Source organism: Pogoniulus pusillus, chromosome 4, assembly GCF_015220805.1.
Source record: "Pogoniulus pusillus isolate bPogPus1 chromosome 4, bPogPus1.pri, whole genome shotgun sequence".
Lineage (NCBI taxonomy): Eukaryota > Metazoa > Chordata > Aves > Piciformes > Lybiidae > Pogoniulus > Pogoniulus pusillus.
Window position 1 is genome coordinate 36,622,083 of NC_087267.1, and position 27,238 is coordinate 36,649,320.

The window sequence follows — 27,238 nt, forward strand, 5'->3', positions numbered from 1 at the left end:
CCCTGGGCAGCCCATTCCAATGCCAATCACTCTCTCTGCCAACAACTTCCTCCTAACATCCAGCCTACACTTCCCCTGGCACAACTTGATAACCTCATCTCTTTCAGCCTGTCCTCATAGCAGAGGTGTTCCAGCTCTCTAATCATTTTTGTAGTCATCCTGTCCATAAGAGATGATAGAAAAAAATCTATGTTCTCATAAAAAATTAGGCAACTACTTAAAGTATTATATTCTTTGTCATTTGGATAGGTTTTTCTGTTACTATTTCATTTTAGTTCCTTGCTATTTTTCACTAGAGCATCAATCAGTGGCTGAGAGACAATGTGCTCAAAATGCTCTTTAAAAGTCTCCGTGTTTGGCTGCATTCTTGTCTGGCACAGCTGTTGCAAGCACAGAATGCCTTCCTACCTCTAAACATAGAAGCACTTCTTCCTTAGTAGATCAGTTCTCATGGTTATTACTATGGTCAACAGGAAAATTCACCTCCAACAGACAAGCACCGACATTCTAAGCAGATGGACTGACTTGCAAAAACAATATCTCTCCATTAAATACAGAGAGAGGATCCTAATGAATAATTTAGGCAAGATGCTGAACTTTTCATGGCTAGAGGCAAAAGAGACTCAGAACTTCAGACAGTCAGAGACCAGATTCATGTGGTATGAAGCTAGTTACTAAACTGCTGCTGTCCCAAAGGGTAAAGCATTTTAACTGCTGATATGATAGGCTTATGTTGCAAGCTCTTACCATTTCACTTACAATATTTAATTCTGATTCATTTAAGAAATTATCAAGTAGGACAGTACAAGTAGAAGAGTCAGCTCAAAGTTTAATTCCAGGAACTGTAGGTAAAGGAATGAACACCCTTGTCTCTGACATTATTTATCTAGTCTACAAAGCCCTATGTTATTCTGTTATTCATAGCTGCTATATTGAATGGCATTTTCTCATTGCTGTTATGAAAAAAGTAAGGATCTGCTTCTTTCCAGAGCAGCCATTCTACACCATTTAAAACACTGGCCTTGCTTGAGCTGAACAACCAAAAGGAAGGACACCCGCAGGTGGAAGTGACTGCCAGAATGTCATGCAGAGAAATGACATTCAAAAGGCAACTTGTCAACAGTTCTGCATGGCAGATGAGTGTGATACTTTAGGGCATCAACAACATTGCCCATCTCCTACGAAGGCATCATTGCCAGAACATTACCTAATTTTAAAGCAAGAAAAAATTCATCTCAGATGGGTGACAAACTGGAAATTCTCTGATTCCAATCCAGAGTTTTCATGATTATGATGGCCCAAAGCAATACAAAAATGCACATTTCTCTATGGAGATGTGTGAATAATCTCACAATTCAGTAATTACTTATCTCACTGTTTTTTTGTAGGATTACAAAATAATAATAAAGTATCACCTGGCTTATGGTAGTAGAAGGAAAGCTCTGCCTCGTTTCCAATCAATGCAGGTTTATACATCTGTGAAACAGTAGGCTTCTTAGATTACTGATTTGTTGTTTCACCAAGGATCTACTGACAGTCACAATATCACACTGATTATAAGATGAAGAGCAGACATGATGTACTGGAGACCTGTGTGTTACAGGTGTCACACTAGTTCTGAAAATAAACAGAAAGGCTTAACCCACATAGAATCATAGCATCATAGAATCAACCAGGTTGGAAGAGACCTTCAACATCATCCAGTCCAACCTAGCAACCAGCCCTAGCCAGTCAACTAGACCACGGCACTAAGTCCCCAGCCAGTCTTTTCTTGAACACCTCAAGGAGATGGTGCCTCCATCACCTCCCTGGGCAGCCCATTCCAATGCCAATCACTCTCTCTGCCAACAACTTCCTCCTAACATCCAGCCTAGACTTCCCCCGGCACAACTTGAGACTGTGTCCCCTTGTTCTGTTGCTGGTTGCCTGGCAGAAGAGACCAACCCTCACCTGGCTACAGCCTCCCTTCAGGTAGTTGTAGACAGCAATGAGGTCACCCCTGAGTCTCCTCTCCTCCACGCTAAACAACCCCAGCTCCCTCAGCCTCTCCTCATAGGGTTTGTGTTCCAGGCCCTTCACCAGCTTCGTTGTCCTTCTCTGGACACATTCCAGCACCTCAACATCTCTCTTGAATTGAGTGGCCCAGAATTGGACATAGTACTTCACACAATTCAAGTGCAGAATGTAAAATATATCCATTCACTTGGGAGAAAAAAATAAAATATAGCACAATTTTGCCTTTTTTAAAGGAAATTATTTTAAAACAAAAGCTCTTCACCTTTCAAGAGAAAAAAAATTCCAGTGGATGTATGCCTCATAATGCACACATTTAAAATTAAATCATCAAGCCTTGCATGTCTGGGAAATGTCACTGTTTTCACATTACAAATATAGTATTTACAGTTATGTACTTACAAAAATTCTATTTTATGTCTGTGATCACCATGTGTTTTAGGAGAGTGAAGAGGAAGGACTAGGATAAAGGAACAAGTGCTTTATTCCTGCCTGGCAGTTCCTGTGCTCTTATGAAACTATCATCTGTGATTATCAGTCTGTTTTATATATAATCTAGGGAGGGTGGAACATGATTTGCAATATTTAATGGCATCAGTGCAACCATGTAGTTCAATTCCCACTTGTCCCTTTGAAAATCTCATCATTTTTGTACTTAAACTCCTCTTCCCCAACATTAACAGAGCATTGATTCCTCCTCTTTAGCAAGATGAATCCCTTCCCACGTGATTTCACATGTCAGTCTAGTCTAATCACTTCCAGCTGCTGCTGCTCATCCAAGTGCAGTGCAAGCATTCAAAAGGACTCTGAGGTGCTTTCCTCAGTAACTCCACTGGATAGAAAACATCACTTTGATGATTCTGAGATGTGGATAAGGAGAAGATATTTCCAGTATGCTAACCTGTTGTTGACAGAAATAATACTAAAAACATGTTATATTGTCTGACCTTCTCTAAGTCAGGTGCTTTCCAAGCTCCTCTTTTTTCTTTCTTTTTTTTTTCTATTGAGTGATTTAGTGCTGCATTAAGTAGCCTGTCAGAGGAAAGACAGGATTTTTAGCTGCTGCTGTAACAACATTGAACATGGTCAGGATTCAAACAAAACCATGGCAAAACCAAACCTTTGGACTACACATGAGCATGCAAAATCCAATTTTGTCTCTTTCCATGTGTTTTATTCTCATATGTGATAAGTAATTTGATTTTGTTCCTCCTGAGGGATTCTGCCAGACATACAGACATATTACATGCAACATATATATTACATGACCATAGCATATGTGCATGTAATCTATACATGTATATACACACAGTAGGAGTACTAAGAGACTGTATTTAATTTCTTTGTCTCCATGGCTTTTCCTCAGACAAGAAGAGAGCCTCACTACAATATTTTCCTACCTGTTTCTTAAATACAGAAGCATTTTGGGCACAGACAGACAAGAAATGGGAACACTGCAGGGAAGCTTCATCTTGGATGATCACAAGTTTTATACTCCAAGGGAAAAAGAGATCCTCATTTGACGTAACGAGTTCAGCTCCAAGAAAAGGATGGAGTGATGCCAGATGAGGACATTCACAGTGATAGAAAGAAAACTGCTTTAGCTCTGATATTCTTTACCTAAAAGAACATCATTTAAACACAGATTAAATTTTAACTACCATGGAGAAATAGGTCAATAACCACTAAGTCCATTTAGGTAGTCTATCTATATGCAGCTGCTTACAGAGTAGCTAGTATCCTAATGTTAAATCCTTCATGCCCCAAATTCTTATTTCCCAAAAGGAAAATAACTAAAAAAAAAACCAAAAAAACAACCACTTACCTGCACAGCTATCCTATCAGTTACATAAATTTAGGCATTCAGCTTAGAAACTCCCTGCCTGGAAAACAGTGCTTTTTATCAAGCTATCTAAATATGTCAAAATCATAGAATCACAGAATGGCTTAGGTTGGAAGATACCTCAGAGATCATTTCCTCCAACCTCCCCACCATGGGCAGGGATGCCTCACAACTAGACAAGACTGCACAAGGCCTCATCCAACCTGGCCTCAAACACGCCCAGAGAAGAGGCTTCCACAATTTCCCTGGGCAGCCTGTTTCAGAATCTCACTACCCTCATACTGAAGAACTTCTTCCTAAGGTCCAGTCTAAACCTACTCTCCCTCAGCTTAAAACCATTCCCACTTATCCTATTGCTACACACTTTTACGAAAAGTCCTTCTCCAGCCATTCTGTAGGATGTCTTCAGTTATTGGAAGGCAGCTCAAAGGTCCCCCCTGAGTCTTCTCTTCTCTAGGCTAAACAACGCAGCTCCCTCAGCCTACCCACACAACAGAGCTGTTGCAGCCCTTGGATCATCTTTGTGGCCTTCCTCTGGACCCACTCCAACAGCTCTGTGTCTTTTAACGAGGATGCCAGAACTGGAAGCAGTATTCAAGGCGAGTCTCACAACAGCAAAGTAAATTTGTAACATATGTTCTAAACACTATACTGGATGGACATGCCCAAATTCTCCATTTTAGAAAGCAGTTCTTAGGCACCAGAAGTCTTATTTATAACAGTACTGGCATAAAAACTGCACAGTTAATTTGTATTCCAGCTAACTAGAAAGTACCCAGTCCTCCACCTAAACATGAAGGGTTTGAATCAGTATGCCTCTCAGACTACTTGAAAACACCTAGCAAATTTCAGAGACATCTTACACTTGAAAACACAAGAGACAGATATCTAAATCCACTTATGTGCTTCAATCCTACCTATCCCAAATTACAGCATCCAAATCCAGATTCACACTTCCAAAAAATCAGTAACCACTGAAATCCAGAATAATGTGACTGTTCATGTAGTATCTGGAAGGAGAGGCTTTTAGATCCCCCGTGACAAATAAAGGTGTAAGCCAAGCGCTTGTGTTCCCCAAACCTGAGCACATGTTTGAAAGGGGAGGCCAGAGCGGTTACTGTACCAAGACAAGAGAAGATTGAAAAAACCCAAACAATTAGTGATGACTTCCTGCCTTGCAGATTTCCTTACTCTGCCTTTAAGCAACACATTAAAAATAAACAGCCTACCATACGGGATAAAACACCAAGTACACATCTTCCTCAAGGATCTCTCAATTTAGGAAGATACTTGTCCTGGTCATCAATTAGCAAAACTCCAAACTCTGTTGTATCACTTAGCTTTTGGTCTTTTTTTTTTTGTTGGTGGAACAAAATACTCAAATAACTCAGCTCTTTGTTCTTCTTCAGCAGAAGATTCTTTGTTTGTTGCAGTGCCTGGCAAATTATTATTAAGCACATTCAATAATGGGTTGGAACTCTGATACAAATGCAAAAGCAGAAGTGATTTCTAAGTGCATGTAAGTACACTTAAGGAACTCTAAACTGGTTTGATCTTCATTGCAACCATAGGTAACAGAATAGCAATACAGCTTGTGCCAGTTAACATAAAACCTCAGAATGAGTGGAGAGACCTTGAATTTCTTTGCTTCTCTCACTTCACTTTTCCAATCAACATGCAGGTTTTACAGTTTCAAGATCCTTTCTGACTATGGACAATTAGGATCAATAATTCCCTGTCCTTAGTTGGTGTTGATACTAGTAAATCACAGAATCACAGAATTAATCAGGTTGAAAAAGACCTCTGAGATCATCAAGTCCAACCTATCATCCTATGTGAAAACAGCAACAATTCAGGTCACCATAGAATCCATGACAAAGCTTCTGGTAGGTAATTTCAAGAAGTATGCAGCCTGCATTTGCAGTTACAAACTAGTTCCTTGTGAAGATAAAATGAAAACTAGCACTACAACAGGTAAACTCCTGGGAAGCAAGAGCAGCAAATCCCAACAGCCACACAGTCCATGAAATTTTCTATCTAGGAGGTTAGTAGGAGGGAAACAATCATTAGTTGTGCACTGTATACCAGTCTCATGAATGATGACAGTTATACCTTTAGATAAAGCAAGATATCATCTCAAAATAAAAATTAACAAAGTATACATATAAACAAAGAATTTGTGTAACACAGATGTCTTTAATTCAACCCTCAGTTAATTTCAGCTATCGTGAAGTGACTGGAAAATGCCACTATCCCAGTTCACTAGGACATCTGGTTTCTATTTCATAGCCCTAAGTGGCTACGCACAGGGCTATGAGGTTGCAGAGTCTTGCCATGACTGCTCAACAGCTAAACTCTGGCATGGATTTACTGAAAGGGCAGCAGAGACATGTAGCTATCCATTAATAGGGAGAGGTGTGTTAGCATGGCATGATCTCTGTCATGCCTTCATCTGGTATTGGATGAGATCCTGAATATGCTCCTTCGAAGAAAGACTGTTATTCAGATAACAACATATCTCAAATTAATTGTGGCTTCTGAGTGGCCAAGACTATCACTTTTGTTTTATCTAATGTCTCTTCTTGTTCATCAAAAGAAAGGAGAGAAAATGATTGCTTGAGATAACCTTTCATTTAAAATAAATGTATATTAGAAAAAAAAAAGCAATAACTTTAAGTTGAACTTCAAAAGATAATATTTTTTTTTGTTAAAACACAGTTTCTTCTTCTGCTTGTCACATTAGATATACTGTCACACTCACCTTAACAGATTTTACCACTCCTTATGTAACTAACTACCATGTCGCCATAGATTTTATTAACCAAACCCTCTTTTTTTTTTTTCAAAGCAGCTTTTGAAACATGAAGAAAAAGAATGGTTTGTTCTGGAAAAAAAAAAAACAAAACCTTAATTGAGGAGAAATGGAAAAGAAAACAAACAAACAAACAAACACCCACACCCAAAACAATCACCCAATAAAATATGAAGCATTCGTTTGCAGTTTCACCACAATGCTGTTTGATAAACCTTTCTTCCTAAAGAGGTCAGACTATTCAGAGGATCAAAGCCACAATGGAAGAACTTTGACGTAAGACAAAACCAGACCAGCCATACAGTGTTGATATAACATTTTTGATGGGAGAAGTACTCATTTTGATACACAGATTAGGAAAAGTCCTCATTAAAGCACTCTTAGTAGCGATCATTGGGCATTCTTATACAATAAACACTGGCATTACTGGAACCATTTTACATGACTAAGCAATCTGACCCTTTAACATCTTATCTCAACTTTAAGAAGACTCCTCTATTATGAAACAACTGTTTCTGTGTGCATTTGTGGCTAAAAGAGCAGTTTCAATACGCTGATTTGTACTAAAGAAGTGCTTATCAGACACTCAGATCAGATTTGTATTGAAGATTCATTACATTGTGACAAAAGATGCAACTTCCCTAACCAAGTGTGCTAGTTTGAAGCAGGGTAGAATGTTTTGATGAGAGAAAGTAGATAATTGGCTGTGCAAGGAAAACAATGGTTATGTCTACTCCCCTCACAGTCTCGCTGAAAGGTATGGGAACAAGAAGGGAAAACATTAGATAACACTTTCGCCATTTTGTCTTCACCTTCTGGCTGGGCATTGACTGAGCTGCATCTCCCTAACCTCATCTGCCACTAACCTTGCTCCTTAACCTCTTGGCTGAACCTCTGTTCTTCCTTAGGACTGGGGTAAGGTGCAGGGGTGGTTGAGAGCCCCTCCTGGGGACTCAGGTTTCTGGGAGGGGAGCTGTGTTTCTGTATTACATTTTATTTGTATATTTCTGTCTATAACTGTATATACTGTAAATATCTGTTTGTATATTGTGCTAGCTGTAAAGAAATAGCTTCATTTATATTCCCAGAGCCCGTCTGAGTTAGCTGGATATTTGTAAAAATGTGGGGGGGTGGGGAACACCCAAACCATCACATCAAGTTAATTTGTTTAACATGTCAGTTATATTTTGACTAAATTTCTTTTTATTCTTAATTCACAAAGCCAATAGGATGAGATTTAACAAGGTCAAGTGCAGGGTTCTGCACTTTGGACACAACAACCCCAAGCAGCACTACAGGCTGGGGACTGAGTGGCTGGAAAGCAGCCAAGAGGAAAGGGACCTGGGGGTACTGATAGATAGAAGGCTGAAGATGAGCCAGCAGTGTGCCCAGGTGGCCAAGAGAGCCAATGGCATCCTGGCCTGCATCAGGAACAGTGTGGCCCGTAGGACAAGGGAGGTTATTCTTCCCCTGTACTCAACACTGGTCAGGCCACACCTTGAGTACTGTGTCCAGTTCTGGGCCCCTCAATTCAAGAGAGATGTTGAGGTGCCGAAATGTGTCCAGAGAAGGGTGACAAAGCTTGTCAGGGGCCTGCAACACAAACCCTATGAGGAGACACTGAGGGAGCTGGGGTTGTTTAGCCTGGAGAAGAGGAGGCTCAGGGGTGACCACATTGCTGTCTACAACTCCCTGAAGGGAGGTTGTAGCCAGGTGGGGGGTGGCCTTTTCTTCCAGGCAACCAGCAACAGAACAAGGGGACACAGTCTCAAGTTGTGCCAGGGTAGGTATAGGCTGGATGTTAGGAGGAAGTTCTTGCCAGAGAGAGTGATTGGCATTGGAATGGGCTGCCCAGGGAGGTGGTGGAGGCACCGTCCCTTGAGGTGTTCAAGAAAAGCCTGGCTGAGGCACTTAGTGCTATGGTCTAGTTGACTGGATAGGGCTGGGTGCTAGGTTGGACTGGATGATCTTGGAGGTCTCTTCCAACCTGGTTGATTCTATGAGTCTATGATTCTAAGCAGTATTTTCCACCTTCAGCCTTTCCTCTGATCTACGCACATACTCATTGCTTATCTTAGGCAATAGGCACACTTCTTGAAGTATACTTTCATTAACACAATGTATCAATATTCAATCATACTTATTCTATTACAAATGTAAGTAATGCTACTTGATAAATGTATTTTTTCCCAGATTTTGTTGTATTCTATATGCAAAAAGATTATTGGTTGAAGAGATATAACTCTGCTGCCAGATAAAAGCTTTACTTTCCTCAACTCAGCATCTATATTTTGAAGAAAAATATAAAATAAATAAAAGGTAAATCCAGTTTTCACCACATTAGAATATTAGTATTTATTCACTATCCCATATATTGTTGTTAACAACAATTATTCCTTTCTAAAGTAATTTCAAACGCAAAAATTTCCATTTCAGAATTGGTTTCTCATCTTTAAAGCAAACTGATGAAATTAAGAACTGTTCCTGCTGGTCATTAAAAATAAAGTAATCTTTTAGAAATCTGTTTAATATCTTTATTAATGGAACAAGGGCACTATCAGCAAGCTCACAGGTGACAGTAAATTGAGCGAAAATGTTGATCTGTTTGAGGGCAAAAAGACACTACAGAAAGATCCAGACAGGTTAAATTGATGGGCTGACATCAACAGAACAAGGTTTGATAAGATCAAGTGCTGGGTCCTGCACTTTGGTCACAACAATCCCAAGCAACACTACAGGCTTGGGGAGGAGTGGCTGCAAAGCAGCTCAGTATAAAAGGATCTGGGGGCACTTGTGGATGGCTGAACATGAGCCAGCAGTGTGCCCGGGTGGCCAAGAAAGCAAACAGCATCCTGGCCTGTACCAAACGCAGCATGGCCAGCAGGAGTCCCTGATCATGACCCTGTAGTCAGTCCTGGTGAGGCCACACCTTAAATACTGGGTGCCACAATATAGGAAAAACACTGAGGTCCTGGAGTGTGTCCAGAGAAGAGCAATGAGGCTGGTGAGGGGTTTGGAGAGCATGGCATACAAGGAGCAGCTGAGCGAGCTGGGGTTGCTTAGTCTGTAGAGGAGAAGGCTGAAGAGACATCTTACTAATCTCTATGACTACCTGAAAAGAGGTCAGAGTGAGGCTGGTGTTGATCTCTTCTCCCAAGTAATCAGCAATAGGAGAAGAGTAAATTGGTTTAAGTTGTGCCAGAGGCGGTATAGATTGGACATTAGGAAAAGCTTCTTTATTGACAGAGTGGTGAGGTGTTGGACAGGCTGCCCAGGAATGTGACGGAGTCACCATCCCTGGAGGTGTTCAAGAGGCTGTAGATGTGGTGCTTCAGGATATAGTTTAGTGGTTATGGTAGTTGGGTTATGGTTGGACTTGACAATCTTGCAGGTCTTTTCCAACCTTAATGATTCTATGGTCTATCTAAATATACCTATTGGGGGCCATACAATGCAGCTATTCCTCTGGCTGGTGTTCCTGTAGTTCTTTCTGAGTGGAATAATGCTCTTTCTAAATTGTGCTTGTACATAATTGTAATGAAGATACTGATTTCATCTTCTTTTTTAAATTTGCTGGAGAACCTTCTCTTAGATTAGGGTCCTAATCTGCTCTCAGCATTATCATACTCATTGTCAGATACAGATTTAATTAGTCTCATTAGTACTTCACACACTGAATAGCAGAAAGAGATACTGATCACTTTTTTTTTTTTGCCTAGATATTTTCCACTTCCTAGAAACTCATTCTTAAACTCAGAGCCATGACAAAGTTACTGTCCTCACAGACAGAATAAACAGCAGACCTCATTCAGTCCTCACTGAGCAGCCAAAAGTGGTATCTCTGGTGCTGGGAATGAAAGGGAAAGAGAGAAAGCCAGAGACTAGCTAACTGCAAGTCCAACAGATGTTGATATTATCCTGAAGTTCAGTTAATTCTTTACTTGACACAGGCAAAGCATTCTTTTCCAGACCTTCTTAAGTCTTCTTAAATAAGCTGTTCACTTCACTGAATTTCACTTAAATGTAACATTTTTATGCCAATTATATTAAACTCTGCTTTTGATATTTGCCTGATGTGATTTTGAATTTCTTCTTATCATTCAATTGAAGCTGATTCAGTTCTCAAACTACTCAATAACTTAAAACCAACCTACTAACAAGTGAACTGTAGAAAGTCATTCTGCAATCAAGGTAGCTCTTACCACACATAGAGAAATTATTTGTACAGCTACTTTCCAGGACTGAAACTGTTACCATCACTGCAAGAGACAGGAGTCTATAGAAAAAATCTTGAGTCAGTTTTGCTTTTCTCCTTTCCAAATTGTACTCCTTCCACTTACACAAACCAAACATTTGTAATACTATTCCAAATCAGTGTATTATTTTCCCACTTAATCCCCTGTGCTGGGGTTTGGGTTTTGGGAAGTTTTTGGGGTTTGGGGTTTTTCTAGATTCGTGAAAAGAAACAGTGAAAAACTACAAAGCCTTAACAGAAAGGATAGGTTGATGCACTTGTTTTCATGAGACAATGTTTTACCAAATGTTTAGCAGCTGAAAAAAAATATTCAATTAGTAGGAATCCCTACCCACACCCTAGCTCCTTTAATGAATTGTTCCATGCTTGCTCAAGTGAATTTTAGCAAAGCTAGTGACCAAATATTTCATCATCTTTCCATTTCTGATGTGTTCAGAGGGAGAATTATAATGCACCAAGGTGCTTAGTTCCAGCCAGCTAAACTCCACCAGATTTCAGTTCTGCATGTTTTGAAATGCCTTATTTATGCAAAGGTTTACATAGGAAATGTACATCCTCTCTCCTCTTTGCTATCTCTAGCGGAGTGCCTGTCTACGAGTGTTGGCAGATAGAGGGAGGTGATTCTGCCACTTTGTTCTGATCTCATCTGGAGTACTGCATCTAGCTCTGAAGCATTCAACACAGGAAGGACATGGACCTGATAGAGTGGGTCTAGAGGAAGGCTGTGAAAATGATCAGGGGGCTGGAACACCTTTGCTGTAGGACAGGCTGAGAGAGGTGGGGTTGTTCATCCTGGAGAAGAGAAGGCTCTAGGCAGATCTCATAGCAGCCTTCCTGTATCTAAAGATGGAATATTTTCTGATTTGTTTTTTTTTTCTCTTAATCCACCATTTCATTGTAAAACAAAACAAAGCACCAAAAAACCCACAACAAAAGGAATAAAGGGACATCAATCTATCAGCTTGTAAGGAATATAAAACTGCACTTCCGTGCTCCTTGATACTTCTTTGTTCACGTTTGCAAATACAAAATATGTATTCAAGTGAGATCTCAGATTGCCACATATCACAACTGAACTCCACTCCCCTTCTAATCACATCTGGGAAAGGCTGCAAGGCACTGCAGAAAGACTTCAAGTGAAATGAATGGAGAATGCGAAATAAACCGAAGCTCAGAGCAGATGCAAGGACATACATATTCTCTTGTGAGTTGTCATGGATTGAACTGAACCTGCTGTAGTTATTCATACCATGTTGCAGGCTTCAAAAATGAAAATGATAATTGGAGCAAAGTATTATAGGGTTTGAAGTGCAGACTGCAACACGGGAGGCTTCCTGTTCCAGTTACTCTTTCTGGGTCCAGGTTCTTTGGGTGTTGGCTCTTTTCATGCAGGGAGGCTGGTGAGATGAGTGGGAATTGATTAGCTGTTGGTTTTGGCTTTCTATTTTATGCTGGTCTTTTCCCCTGTGTATTTCACTGTGCTTCTCCTGCAAATAGGCTAAGATAAGGTAATCATGTATTGTATTATTAGATTAATTAGATTATTAGCTAAGGTATTTATGCATTGTGCTTATGATATGTTCATTAAGCTCTCATCTCTTTATCTCAATCCTGAGTTTTGCATGTTACTCTTCCCCTCACTTTTGTGTTGGGGGAGCAGGCAGGTTAGCCCTTGTGCCAAGCCATTACAATAGCAAATGAAATCTGCATCATCAAAAATTCAGAGTCTAAATTGTCAAGAGGGAAATGGCAGTGCCTGTGATGTGCAAGTCAAGGTAACCAAACCACAGATTTCTAAATCTATTGCAGAATATCCCTGAAGGTGGTGTAGAACAAAATAAATAATCATTAACAAGTTTCAAACTGATTTTAAACCACTCATGAAATAAACATCAAAATTAATAAAGACATCTGAATGACTGACCTCCCCCCTACCAGTGCACAGCTAAAATGAGCAAAACCAAAAGGTTGATACTGAAGCTACCATGAAGCTGAAGATAATGGAGTTTATCATATTAAACACAACGAAGCCCATCACCTGAAACCTTCCCTCAGCTCTCTTGAGTTCAAACATGTGGAATTAACAGACAAAATCAGTCCAGAAACAGGTGATGAATAAAACATTTCAGTGGTTGTAAAGACTCCTACACACAGAGCCTCTGAACAGCTTGGAATGACATTAAAAAGAGCCAAAGGACAATGCACTCAGAACTGATACAGAATGATCAACGAAACAGACTTGGCTCCACAGCCACAATAATCAGTTGCCCTTGGCAACAGACTGCCAGAAGCAGCAAAATGGTCATGGTTCTTCTGCCTGCTGGGTTTGTGCCACAATCTGGGAAAGTCAAAGCCACTATAGGTGCCCCTCTTCTCCCTCCTGCTGCTCTCCAATGCTGGAGACAGCTCACTAGAGGTACAGTACTCAGCTGCTCTCACTCTTCCCTCCTCCTCTGGTCTTCCTTTCTTAGAAGAGTAAAAATCACTTGTGCCCATACTATAAAGCTGTCTGCAGCTCATGAAATGCAGAAAAAAAACCCCAATGATCAAACAAACATACATCAGTAATTAAACAAAAATAATAATCCAGATAATTCACTGTCAAAACATATTAAAAAGCTTTTAAAAAGATTTTTACCTGGACAGGAAAAAAAAAAAAATTACAGTGTTTCATTTCTGTTCATTAGAAAACAAATGCACACAGTGAGATACAAGCTCTGACAACAGCTCATCCACAAGCTCTTCATTGACAGATGTGACCAAGAAAAGTCATCTGTCTCTGATGCAAAAGGTTTCCTGCAACAACACTCACAGTTTCTTAGACCTTGCTCTGAAGTACTCGAAATCCAACAAGGTCTTGCACCTGGGAGAACAGCACAGGCTGGGATCTGCCTGGCTGGAAAGCAGCTCTATGGAGGAGGTCCTAGTGGACAACAAGTTCAGTACAAGTGAGCAACGCGCTGCTGTAGCAAAGAGAGCTAAAAAGACGCTGGGCTGCATCATTAAGGGCACCAACAACAGAGATCAAAAAGTCATTATCCCACTCTACTCAATGCTTGTCAGGCCACACTTGAAATACCGTGCTCAGATTTAGTCCCTGCTGTGCAAAAAAAGAAGCTGTAAAGAGCCCAGAGAAGGGCCACAAAGATAATCAAATGTGAGGAAAGGGTGAGAGAAATGAGTTTGTTCAGCTTTGAGAAATGAAGGCTTAAGGGAGACTTTATCACCATGCCTCAGTATCTAAAGAGTGGCTAGGAAGAAGTTGAAAACTCCTTACATGGAGTCACTTGGTAAAGATGAGAGATAATAAATACAAGTTACTAGAGATTCCAATTAGACCATAACAAGAACAATCAGTTACTGGAATAACCTCTCCAGGAAAGTGGCTGATTCCTCAACATTAGACATTTCCAAGATTTAGCTAACAGGGTGCTGAGCCAGCTTATCTAGACCTCTTCACCAAGAAATGTTGGAACAGATGATCTTTGAGGTGCCTCCCAATCTGGTATTCTATGATTCTGTGATAGTAGCCAAGGTGAGACCTCCAAGATCATCCAAGTCCAACTCTTGACCCAGCACTGAAGGGTCAACACTAAACCATGTTCCTAAGTGCCAGGTCCACACACCACTTAGAATCATAGAATCAACCTGGTTGGAAGAGACCTCCAAGATCATCCAGTTCAACCTATCACATGGCCCTAGACAATCAACTAGACCATGGCACTAAGTGCCTCATCCAGGCTTTTCTTGAACACCTCCAGGGACGGCGACTCCACCACCTCCCTGGGCAGCCCATTCCAATGGCAAATCACTCTCTCTGCCAACAACTTCCTCCTAACATCCAGCCTATACCTCCCCTGACACAACTTGAGACTGTGTTCCCTTGTTCTGTTGCTGGTTGCCTGGATGAAGAGATCAACCCCCACCTGGCTACAGGTACTTTTGACTTGAACACCTTCAGTGATGGTGACTCCACCACTGCCCTGGGCAGACCATTCCATTGTTTAATAATCATCTCTGCAAAGAAATATTTCCTAATATCCAGCCTGAACCTCCCCCCTGGTGCAGCTTGTAGCCATTTCCTCTAGTCCTGCCACCTGACATCAAAGAGAAAAGCCTGCCTTTTCCTCATGCCAGCCTCCCTTCAGGTAGTTGTGATAGTGATGAGATCTCCCCTCAGTCTCCTCTTCTCCAGACTGAACAACCCCAGCCTACACTCCTTGTAGGCCATGCATTCCAAGCCCTTCACCAGCCTCATTGTCTTTCTCTGGGTATGTTCCAGCACCTCAATATTCTTCCTATAGTGAAGGGCCCAGAAATAAACACAATACTCAAGGTGTGGCCTCACCAGTGCCAAGCACAGGGCAATGATCACCTCCTTGTTCCTTCTGGCCACAGTGTTTCTAATACAAGCCAGGATGCCACTGGCCTTCTTGGCCACCTGGGCACACTACTCACTCATAATTAGTGAACTGTCCAACTCCAAGTTGCAGTTTTCCAGCCATACATCCCCAAGTCTGTAACTTACTATGAGGTTGTTGTGACTCAAGTGCAGGACCACAAGGTAAAACACTATAAATAGAACCACATTGTACAACTATAAGAAATGACTACATTTATAATCTCAGGCATTTAGACAAAAACTAGTGTTGACTGCTTTTCCAATGCACACAAGCTTGCTATCTTAAAAAGAACTTTACACCTATACCATTTGTATAGGGTTAACACTCCTGGGGGAGTGACCCTGAACCTGACCCTAGGGGTCTTGGCCCCTCCTCAGGGGTGGGCCACACTCCAGGTGATGGTTAGCCCACTCCCCCCACTTCCTGTGGTATAAAAGACAGGAGTTCTCCTGTCTCTTTCTCTTTTCGCCCTCTTTCTCCCTACCTGCGTTCACGAACACACACACACACTGATACTGCATACCAGCCACGAGGCAGAGACACCATCACACTACTCGGGTTGTATCCATCCCTGTTTTGTATTTTTGCTGTTTTCCCTTCCTTATCCTTTGTAAACTCCCCTACCTCCAATCCCTTTTTCTAAGTTATTGTTAAACTTTTCCTTTTTTACTTCCAAATCGAGTGAGATTGATTTATTGGGGTGTCCCTACCTTTTATCTCTCTCCCTGTCTTTTGGGGAAAGGAGGGGGAGGAGGGGAGGGCACTCTATAAACTCTATAAACTCTATAAATTGTCATTGGGTCTACCAAATTTATAAGAGTCTCTGGGAACTTGCATTTGAACCCAAAACAATTTATTTGGCGTCTCAACGTGGGGCTAGGTAGAAAGAATTCTTTCAGAGAAGATTTGAAGTTAAAAAAATGGATATTCTGAAAGTCTTAATCATTAATGCTTTTGCATGGCTGTTGTGGGGCTGGCTGTTAAAGTTTATAAGTTACCATGTCTTCTGGATTGTCATTGATATGCTCTGGGAATATTCTAAGCATTTGCCTGCCCGAGTCTATGCCTATTTCCTGAATTCTGTTAGTAATATCACTGTGTTTAGAAATGTTTCTGGAACATGGAATCAATCTGAGTATATGCATTGGAGCACAGAAGCTCCAGATATTTTGGGCGAGAAATGGTACTGGATAGCTGTTATTTCACTGTGTGTAAATGTGGGTTTGGGAATTAATAAGGTAGCGGTGAACTGGGACACGTGGAAATATCGGGTGGGCGCCGCCATTAGGGTGCTTAGGGGGAGGGGTGGCCCTCACTGCCCCAGCTGCAGCTGCGGGGGATGGGCGACAGGGCAGACCGCCCCTAGCGTGGCTCCGCCCCGAACTCCGCCTCCGGTCCCGCCCAGGGCAGCCCCCCGGACCCTGCCCCCTCAGCCCAGCCCCATCCATCTTGCCCCCATCACCACGCGGCCAGCCAGATCAAACCCAAATCCTCCCGCAGATACCGATCCGGGGCAAGGGACCTCTTCGGGAACCAGCACCCCCCAGCAACAGCAACCAGCTGGAAATGGACCTGATAATGGAGTGATCCTTATCAGCTCCACGCCCAGAAAGGAAATCAGGCACATAAGGCAGGAGTATGCAAGGGCAAACGGACAGTCCCTTTTAGCCTGGCTTTTGAAATGCTGGGATGCAGGAGCAGAAACCGTGGACCTAGATCACAGGGAGGCGAAGCAGCTGGGATCCTTGTCGAGGGATGGAGGTGTGGATAAGGAACTGGGAAGGCTCGATGGTACCCACTCACTTTGGGCCAGGCTTCTGATAGCTGTGAGGTACAGGTACCCGACTAAGGATGACATGATTTTCCATCCCCTTAGATGGACAGATATGGAACAGGGGATCTCATACCTGAGGCAAATGGCGGTTCAAGAGATAATTTATGGAGCCGACCAGATGCCCTCGGACCCTGATGATGTCCGCATGAAGCCAGCCCTCTTAAAGAAACTGACTCAGTGTGCCCCTTCTACATATGCCCCCACATTGGGAGCACTGCTGCTGGGCAGAGACCCTAACAACCTTCCCACAATCAGGGAGTTTGTGAATGACCTAAGACAGTTTGAAGACAGTTTGTCAAGGAAAACCTTAATTGCCACTGTAGAGACCCTCACCCAAGAAATGAACGAGCTAAAAGCCTCTTTCTCTGAAATGCAGAAGGCAGAGGATGACTGCTCTTCACCTTCAGAATGGGTGCAAGTCTCAGCTGTAAGGAACACACGCCGCCGTGCTCCTCCTCCTCCCCGCAGGAGACCAGCCCAGAGCAGACAGGGTACACACAGGGGGTCACTCTGGAGAACACTGTGTGACCATGGGGAAAACATGGACAGATGGCATGGCCAGCCCACCTCAGCTCTATGGGCCAGGGTAAGGGAACTGCAGGGGACAAACACAGGGAATAACTCCTCCAAAAGAGGGGTTGCCCCAGTGTCCCGCAGGCAGCGCTCTCGCTCAAGGGGTGGTGAAGCCAGTACCTCAGGTCCATGTGCCTCATGCAGTCACACTGCTCAGAATTAGAGGTGCCCTGTCTCCAGCCAGGCGGAGGCCAGGGATAACAGAGTATATTGGGACGTGTTTGTGAGATGGCCTGGCACTTCTGAAGCCGAGAAGTACAGAGCGTTGGTAGACACCGGTGCCCAATGCACTCTGATCCCCTCCAGCCACAGGGGGACAGAAACTGTTACAATTGCAGGAGTCACAGGGGGGTCTCAGGAGTTGACTGTGCTGCAGGCTGAGATAAGCCTCACCGGGAATGTGTGGGAGAAGCACTCCATAGTAACTGGCCCTGATGCACCTTGCATCCTGGGGATCGACTTTCTCCGGGAAGGGTACTTTAAAGATCCGAAGGGAAACAAGTGGGCTTTTGGCATAGCAGCTGTAGAGACTGCAGACAAAGAGCAGCTGTCTATCATGCCTGGCTTGTCAGATGACCCTTCCGTGGTTGGTACCCACAAGGTGGAAGATGTCAAGTTACCTATTGCTTCTCGTGTAGTTCATCGCAGGCAATATCGCACCAACAGAGACTCCCTGCTACCCATACAGCAGCTGATTCGCCGCCTGGAGCAGCAGCTTGTCATCAGCAAGAGCCACTCGCCCTTCAACAGCCCGATATGGCCAGTGCGAAAGGAGACGGGGGAGTGGAGACTCACGGTGGATTTCCGAGGCCTGAATGAAGTGACTCCTCCAATCAGCGCAGCCGTGCCTGACATGTTGGAGCTGCAGTATGAACTGGAAACGAAGGAGGCCAAATGGTATGCCACAATCGACATTGCTAATGCTTTCTTCTCCATCCCCATTGCAGAAGAATGTAGGCCGCAGTTTGCCTTCACCTGGAGAGGAGTCCAGTACCACTGGAACAGACTGCCTCAAGGGTGGAAGCACAGCCCTACAATCTGCCACAGCATCATCCAGACTGCACTGGAGAAGGGTGGAGCTCCGGAACATCTGCAGTACATCGATGACATCATTGTATGGGGTGAGACAGCAGAGGAGGTCTTCCAGAAGGGTGAGAAGATCATTAATATCCTGTTGGATGCAGGTTTTGCCATTAAGAGAAGCAAAGTGAAAGGGCCTGCCAGAGAGATCCAGTTCCTGGGAGTTCGCTGGCAGGATGGCCGACGCCACATCCCTATGGATGTGGTGAATAAAGTGGCCACTATGGTGGAACCCACTAACCGGAAGGAGACACAATCCTTCCTGGGGTTTGTGGGCTTTTGGAAGATGCACATTCCCGGGTACAGTCAAATTGTGAAACCCCTCTTTGACGTTACAAGAAAGAGAAATAACTTTGGGTGGGGACCTGAGCAGCAGGTGGCATTTGACCAGATCAAACGAGAGGTGGTCCATGCCATGGCCTTGGGACCAGTTCGAACCGGCCCAGAGATTAAGAACATTCTCTACACAGCAGCCGGTGAGAATGGTCCTAGCTGGAGCCTATGGCAGAAAGCTCCTGATGAGACAAGAGGCCGCCCACTCGGGTTCTGGAGCAAGGCGTACAAAGGCTCAGAGACCAAGTATACCCCCACAGAGAAAGAAATCCTAGCTGCCTATGAGGGAGTCAGAGCTGCCTCTGAGGTGATTGGGACGGAGTCACCACTCCTTTTAGCTCCAAGGCTTCCAGTCCTGACTTGGATGTTTAAGGGGAAGGGTTCGACTCCGCACCATGCCACAGATGCCACTTGGAGTAAGTGGATGGCTCTGATAACTCAGAGGGCTAGGATGGGGACTCTCGAACGTCCAGGCATTGTAGAGGTCATCACCAACTGGCCAGAGGGCACTGACTTCGGAAAGCCAGCAGAAGAGAAGGCAGTGACCCGTGCCGAGGAAGCCCCCCCATACAGTGACCTCCCTGAGGAGGAAAAGGCATATGCTCTCTTCACAGATGGATCCTGCCGCCTGGTAGGCAGCAAGCGAAGATGGAAGGCTGCCGTCTGGAACCCTACACGCAGGGTTGCAGAGGCAAGAGATGGAGAAGGCGAATCCAGCCAGTATGCTGAGGTGAAAGCCATCCAGCTGGCCCTGGACATTGCAGAACGAGAGCAGTGGCCAATGCTATACATCTACACCGACTCATGGATGGTAGCAAATGCCTTATGGGGGTGGCTGAAGGAGTGGAAGAGAAATGATTGGCAGAGAAAAGGGAAGCCTATTTGGGCTGCTGATCTCTGGCAAGACATTTCTGCACGCCTGGACAAACTGCCAGTTAAAATCCGACACATCAGTGCTCACATCCCAAAGAGCAGAGCCACTGAAGAACAGCAGCATAACCACCAAGCTGACCAGGCTGCCCACATCTGCCAGATTGACCTGGACTGGAAGCACAAAGGTGAACTGTTCTTAGCTCGGTGGGCACATGACTCTTCTGGTCACCAAGGAAGAGATGCCACATACCAATGGGCCCGAGACAGGTCCGTGGACATATCCATGGAGGCCATAACTCAGGTTATCCATGAATGTGACATCTGTGCCACCATAAAGCAAGCCAAGCGCATGAAGCCTTTGTGGTACGGGGGAAGGTGGTCAAAGTACAGGTATGGGGAGGCCTGGCAGATTGATTACATCACTCTGCCTCGGTCTCGTAGTGGCAAGCAGTATGTGTTAACCATGGTGGAGGGAAGCACGGGGTGGCTGGAAACCTACCCAGTACCTCATGCTACTGCCCGTAACACCATTCTGGGTCTGCAGAGCCACATCCTGTGGAGACACGGTACCCCAGAGAGAATAGAGTCAGACAATGGGACCCATTTCAAGAACCACCTTGTAAGCAACTGGGCAAAAGAGCATGGGATAGAATGGGTTTATCACATCCCATACTACCCACAAGCTGCAGGAAAGATTGAGCGACACAATGGTCTGCTGAAAACCACCCTGAAGGCTATGGGAGGTGGAACTCTCAGAAACTGGGAGAAGCACCTTGCAGAAGCCACTTGGCTGGTGAACAGCAGGGGATCAGTTAACAGAGCTGGTCCTGCTCAGTCTGCCCTACTGCCCATAGTTGAGGGAGATGGAGTTCCTGTAGTCTGTGAAAGGAATCTACTGGGAAAGACTGTGTGGGTTGCTCCTGCCTCTGGTGGGGGAAAACCTATCAAAGGGGTGGTATCTGCAGAGGGTCCTGGTCACACATACTGGGTGATGATGGAAACTGGTGTTATCGAGTGTGTCCCTCAGAGAAATCTCTCTTTAGCTGAAAAGGTTTTGAAATCTCAGAGTTGATTCCATGTGTTCCAGATACTTTCAGGTTATCTTGTATTATAGTTGTATAATAGTTGTATCATAGTTGTGCAATACTTGTATCATAGTTGTGCAATACTTGTATCATAGTTCATAAGGGGTTACAAGTTGTTTTTGTAGTTATACCCTCACCACTACACGGCGTCCAACAGAACCTACATGACAGCAGCAGCTATCCAGAGTCCTACAGCATCGCATCACACCACGGCGTCCAACCAGAACCCTGCATCTGATTCGTCACTGATGCCCTGCAGTGAGAGACTGTTCCTGATTTCCCTCCAGAGGATGTCTACAGCCATCTCATCTACACCTGTTCCCCTGATGCCAGACATGAAGAGACTGTTCCTGATGTTTTCTTCGCAGAGGGAAAAGACTCTTTTCCTGAGTACCAACAAGAACTGTTCCTGATTTCACTGACTTTTCTTCCGTTCCTGTCCTGCTCACACCTCACCAACCTGCACCGGGCCAGAGGAGCACATCGCCTTGAGATACAGCCGGGGACCAAGAAGGACTTCACGAACTCTTAACGCGTGGACACTTTTTCCCATCTTTGGAGAAGAAGACTGTTCTTAAGAAGGTGGAAGTGGTCTAACCAAGGGGTGGAATGTATAGGGTTAACACTCCTGGGGGAGTGACCCTGAACCTGACCCTAGGGGTCTTGGCCCCTCCTCAGGGGTGGGCCACACTCCAGGTGATGGTTAGCCCACTCCCCCCACTTCCTGTGGTATAAAAGACAGGAGTTCTCCTGTCTCTTTCTCTTTTCGCCCTCTTTCTCCCTACCTGCGTTCACGAACACACACACACACTGATACTGCATACCAGCCACGAGGCAGAGACACCATCACACTACTCGGGTTGTATCCATCCCTGTTTTGTATTTTTGCTGTTTTCCCTTCCTTATCCTTTGTAAACTCCCCTACCTCCAATCCCTTTTTCTAAGTTATTGTTAAACTTTTCCTTTTTTACTTCCAAATCGAGTGAGATTGATTTATTGGGGTGTCCCTACCTTTTATCTCTCTCCCTGTCTTTTGGGGAAAGGAGGGGGAGGAGGGGAGGGCACTCTATAAACTCTATAAACTCTATAAATTGTCATTGGGTCTACCAAATTTATAAGAGTCTCTGGGAACTTGCATTTGAACCCAAAACACCATTCAAGCCTTTAGCAAATCAAGTGTTACTTATCACACAATGATAGTGAAGGTCACATATAGCCTGAGCTGAGGAAAACAGCCTACAGTTACAGAAAATACATCTGCATTTTCCAAATACCAGTAATGACAGCTGCAGCTACAACAATAAATTGAAGCTTTAGATGTCCAAGCCTACAATATTAAAGTATCTTCAGAAGGAACCCACAATGGTTCAGATACTTTGTCTTCCTGCCCTGAATGATCTCCGGCAGAACATATTTAATCCAGTCCTGGTGAGATACTGCTTTTAGTATCAAGAAAGAAAAGAGACACAGAGCACTTAATGGAGATCTGAGCTGGAGACAAAGAGCAACAGCCAGCAAAATAGGCACCTTCCCAGGGCCTAGGCAGGCTTATGGTAGCTTTATTTCCACACAGAAGACCCATACATTTGGATAATGCAAAGGGAAATTTGCCTCGGAGAAATTTGCTTCTATGAGACTCGATATCACAGAAAACCTCATGGCAGAGGTAAAATGTAGGAGGAGGAAATAGCTAAAGCTAAGATATGGAGAAAGACCATGTATCACATCATCACTTCTACTGAGCTGCAAGAAATCACAATGATACAGCAAGTGTATCATAAAGCATATATATGAGATATATGTTATATATGGTCATACATATATATTATATATCATATATATAAAATATATATATTTCATATATATAGTATATAATATATATATCAGATATATCATAAAGCTATTGCAAATAAAAAAGGCACCATTACAGAACTCAGCAGGGTCTTTGTTTTGCTTTACTCTTTCATCAGCTCAGATGGGTTTTAAAGTTTTGAGTTTATCTGTGACCTACTCCCATGTAAACAAATTATAATTATCACTAATGCACTTGGATACATCACTAAGAAGAGGCAATGAATTTACCCATCGACTACATATTAGTAACTAAAAACATGATAGAGCAAAAGCAGTTAGATCCATACTACTATGTAGCTATAAGTGCACAAAATGAAATTAAGGAGTTTTCAATTTATCTGAAGATGAGCCAGCAATGTGCCCAAGTGGCCAAGAGAGCTGATGGCATCCTGGCCTGCATCAGGAACAGTGTGGCCAGTAGGACAAGGGAGGTTATTCTTTCCCTGTACTCAGCACTGGTCAGGCCACACCTTGAGTACTGTGTCCAGTTCTGGGCTTCTCAATTCAAGAGAGATGTTGAGATACTGGAACATGTCCAGAGAAGGGCAATGAAGCTGGTGAGGGGCCTGGAGCACAGCCCTGTGAGGAGAGGCTGAGGGAGCTGGGGGTGTGCAGCCTGGAGAAGAGGAGGCTCAGGGCAGACTTCATTGCTGCCTACAACTACCTGAAGGGACATTGTAGCCAGGTGGGGTTGGTCTCTCCCAAGTAACCAGCAACAGAACAAGGGGACACAGTCTCAAGTTGTGCCGGGGAAAGTATAGGCTGGATGTTAGGAGGAAGTTCTTCCCAGAGAGAGTGATTGGCATTGGAATGGGCTGCCCAGGGAGGTGGTGGAGTTGCTATCCCTGGAGGTGATGAAGCCAAGGCTGGCTGAGGCACTTAGTGCCATGGTCTACTTGACTGGCTAGGGCTGGGTGCTAGGTTGGACTGGATGATCTTGGAGGTCTCTTCCAACCTGGTTGATTCTATGATTCTATGATTCTATAAAGTCTGGTAGCAGCAGCAGTAACAAGGCCTTGTTACACACAACCTGAAGAATGCAATTTGGTATTGATTCACAAAGAGAGACATCAAGAAAAATTGAGAAGGAGAAAGAATTGACAAGTGACTATATTTGATAACAAGATCAAAAGGTGAAGCGTGGCAATGTTTGAGACCAAAATCGAGTTAAAGAAACTGAGAGAAATTATAGGAAATGATTATAAAAGTGCTATTAACACTTGCTGCCTTTGAAGTGAGAGTGAAGCAAAAATTAAGCATCCCAAATTAAAAGCTCACATTGAATAATTCACAGAGAGGTTACTCTTCTAGAAAGAAGTGGAATCTTCCCACTTTCCTAGATTTCTGATTTACAAATGATTGTGATCAATGCGTTTCAGATAATTAAAGCAAGAGAAGGGAAGGCAAACAAGCACAGGACTCTCAGCCATTTGTGAAATTCCTGCAAACCACACTGTTCCCCTGGGTACAATGACAGCTACAGTAATACTCCACTTCTCAGAACTTCTGCTGCACAGAAAATACACAAAATGCATTTAGAAGTGTTCAGTTCTCTCTACATGTAAGTCTTCCTTCATATTCACAATTGTCTGATCAGTAATGAAGCTGCATTGGCATAAGACTAAGTTAAAATGAAGATTAGTCACTCTGACTATGCTGAAGCATCTGCCAAGGACATAATTTCAGAGTGTTTTTCTTGGACCAAGGCCACAATTACCACTTGACCAACAAGATGGCTGAATTTCAAGACTGCAATTTCATTGCAATTCAGTTCCAATGAAAGAGACCATTTTTACAACTGCACCGGTAAAACTACACATAAATTGTCTTTATCTCATCCTACCACTCACCATGAGTATCACAACAGGGGACACGATCAAATGCACATGGTATCATTTGCAAGTCTCCTCAGAAAGCAAAAGAAATGATAGGGTGAAAAACATCTCCATTCCAATAGTTAACTTTCCTAGAGTTAAGAAACATTGGCTGAGCAGCAAGCAGAGAAGAAACTACTACTACATCTGTCCAGTATCCCTGAGACACTTGGTTCAGTCTCTTTCATTCACACAGCTAAAGCAAGTTGTGTATGAATGAATATCCCTGCAAAGTGCCAATGACTATAATTGAAAGAAGTAAAAAGAATTAATACATCCATAAGAACTTTGAGAAGTGCTAGCACGAAACCTAGATCTGACAGCATGTAACAGTAGCTACAAGAAATGTGATACAACAGACTGAATATATTCCATGCTGGAATATAGTGCAGTGACATACTTAGCAAAGACAGAGCAGAGCAGAGGAGTTGTTCAGAGAACTTTATTTTGAGACTGGTTCTGTTGCTGATCCAGAATATAAAGCTCATTATCTAGACACATAAAGTGGCAACCAAAGCCAATAACATAATACACAGAAATAAGTTTTGAAGTAGGTGACCATTAAAACCTCATTTTACACATTAACACAAATGAAACTAAACAAATGAGGACAGTTGTTGTCCTGTGGCTATTATTTACCATTGCTAATATACAAAAGTGCAACAAAGGTAGCTATTAGCATAGCGATGCTTTCACCCAACTATAATCTCAGCACTCACTGAATTAAAAGGGAAAGTAATAAACCTAAAGACACATCTTCCTTCTTCATATGAGAATAACATAACACACACTGTGAAGACAGAAGTCTGAAGAGACCTTTGTAATGTCTACGTAATCTCATTAAAAAAAAGAAAGTGCCAACCCACGAGCTTACATCTAAGTCTACATGAATACATTCAAAGAGGCAGGAGAGTTCATATCCAGTGATTCAGCCAAAGATCATCTCCACAAAGTGATTCATTCTAGTTGATCTTAACATTTGGACTACTGCGATGGTTTGGGAGTTACCTGCACCCCCCCATTCTTATGAAATCACCCAGACTAGACCTCCCGACACAAACCTCCTCCCCCCTCTTTCCCTCTCTTCAGAAATAACCAGATCAGACCCCGTATCTCTCACGTGATAAAACTGGAGAGATCTGAGGTGAGATGTCAAAAAGACAACAAGGAGGTTAGAGGAAAAAGGGTAAGGCCAGATTAAAGAGTGAAGGCAGATATAGCCACACACACAGATTGCCAGAGATAAGGAACAGAACTGAGAGCTGAGAAGTGTTCAACAGTTCCAGACAAACTACAGCAAGTGTTATGAGTTACTATGGATGATAAAGATGGCTTGTCTTAAACAATGACCGCAGAGTGGAATACCACTCTCCAATATACATCAGATGATGGGCTGTAGTCTGCTATCTGGTTTATAATAGCTCAGAGATTCACACTGAAATGTTGTGCTTCTTTAATATAAAAATGCTAATAATCTTTACTGTAGAAACCATAATAACCATCTTCTTGCACAAAGACAAATCAGCTGATGACAGTTATTCCCAGCAGCACACAGTGAATGACTTCAAATAACCAAGCATACTAAACAGGAAAACCTTTGGAGGGGACAGAGATCTGGAGCAGCCTTGTTATGCTCACTGGCAATTTGCAATTCTAAGCCTGGGACCAGGCTTAGTGGGAGATATATCCTTAGCTCCAGCCCTTCCTCCAAAACAGCTGAGGTGTTGCAGAAAGTAGCTTTACAGTATTAGGCGATGGAAAGGACTAGCCAAACTTTTCCATCCTTCTCTGAGTCAACAGCTTCAGCCAGTTTGAGGTGGGCTGGTCACAGACTTCTACTGAAAGACCAGGAGTCTCACTCATTCTGCCTGTTAGTCACAATTCAATCCCCAAAACTGATTCTAATCTAGGATTCAAATCTCAAAATAAAAATGCATCTTAAATCCACACAGAAATAACAACTTTTATTCAAACTATACCTAGAGAACAATAATACAGAGATGGCGTTTTCTTCAGCTTATATAACAATGATCTCTTCACTAAATGTCAAGGCATTTGAGTTAAAAAAATATCTCTCCCCTAAAACTGAGCTATGGGGTTGAATATTACAGAGTCTTTTCTTGGCTTGTCAAGGTGGTTTTGATTTTACAAAAAGTTGATATAAACAAGCGCTTTCTCAACACTGGTTTAACCTACTGTTTTTCCCTGCTATGATATGTTATTCCCTATTAGAGATAATGAAAGAACAAATATAAATAAGTAGTCATTTAAAATAGAATCACAGAATGGTCTGGGTTGGAAGGGACCTCCAAAGGTCATCTAGTCCAAGCCTGTCTGCAGTAAGCAGGGGCATCTTCAACTAGATCATGCATATTAATGCCTCTTTCAGGTGACCTCAAAACATGT

General features: G+C 43.1%; 1 protein-coding gene across 8 annotated transcripts in view; it reads right to left on the minus strand.

The window, feature by feature from the left end:
- Positions 1-27,238, minus strand: part of PCLO (piccolo presynaptic cytomatrix protein) — a 385,933-nt gene that overhangs the window by 315,439 nt on the left and 43,256 nt on the right. The gene's annotated exons all lie outside the window — the stretch shown is intronic.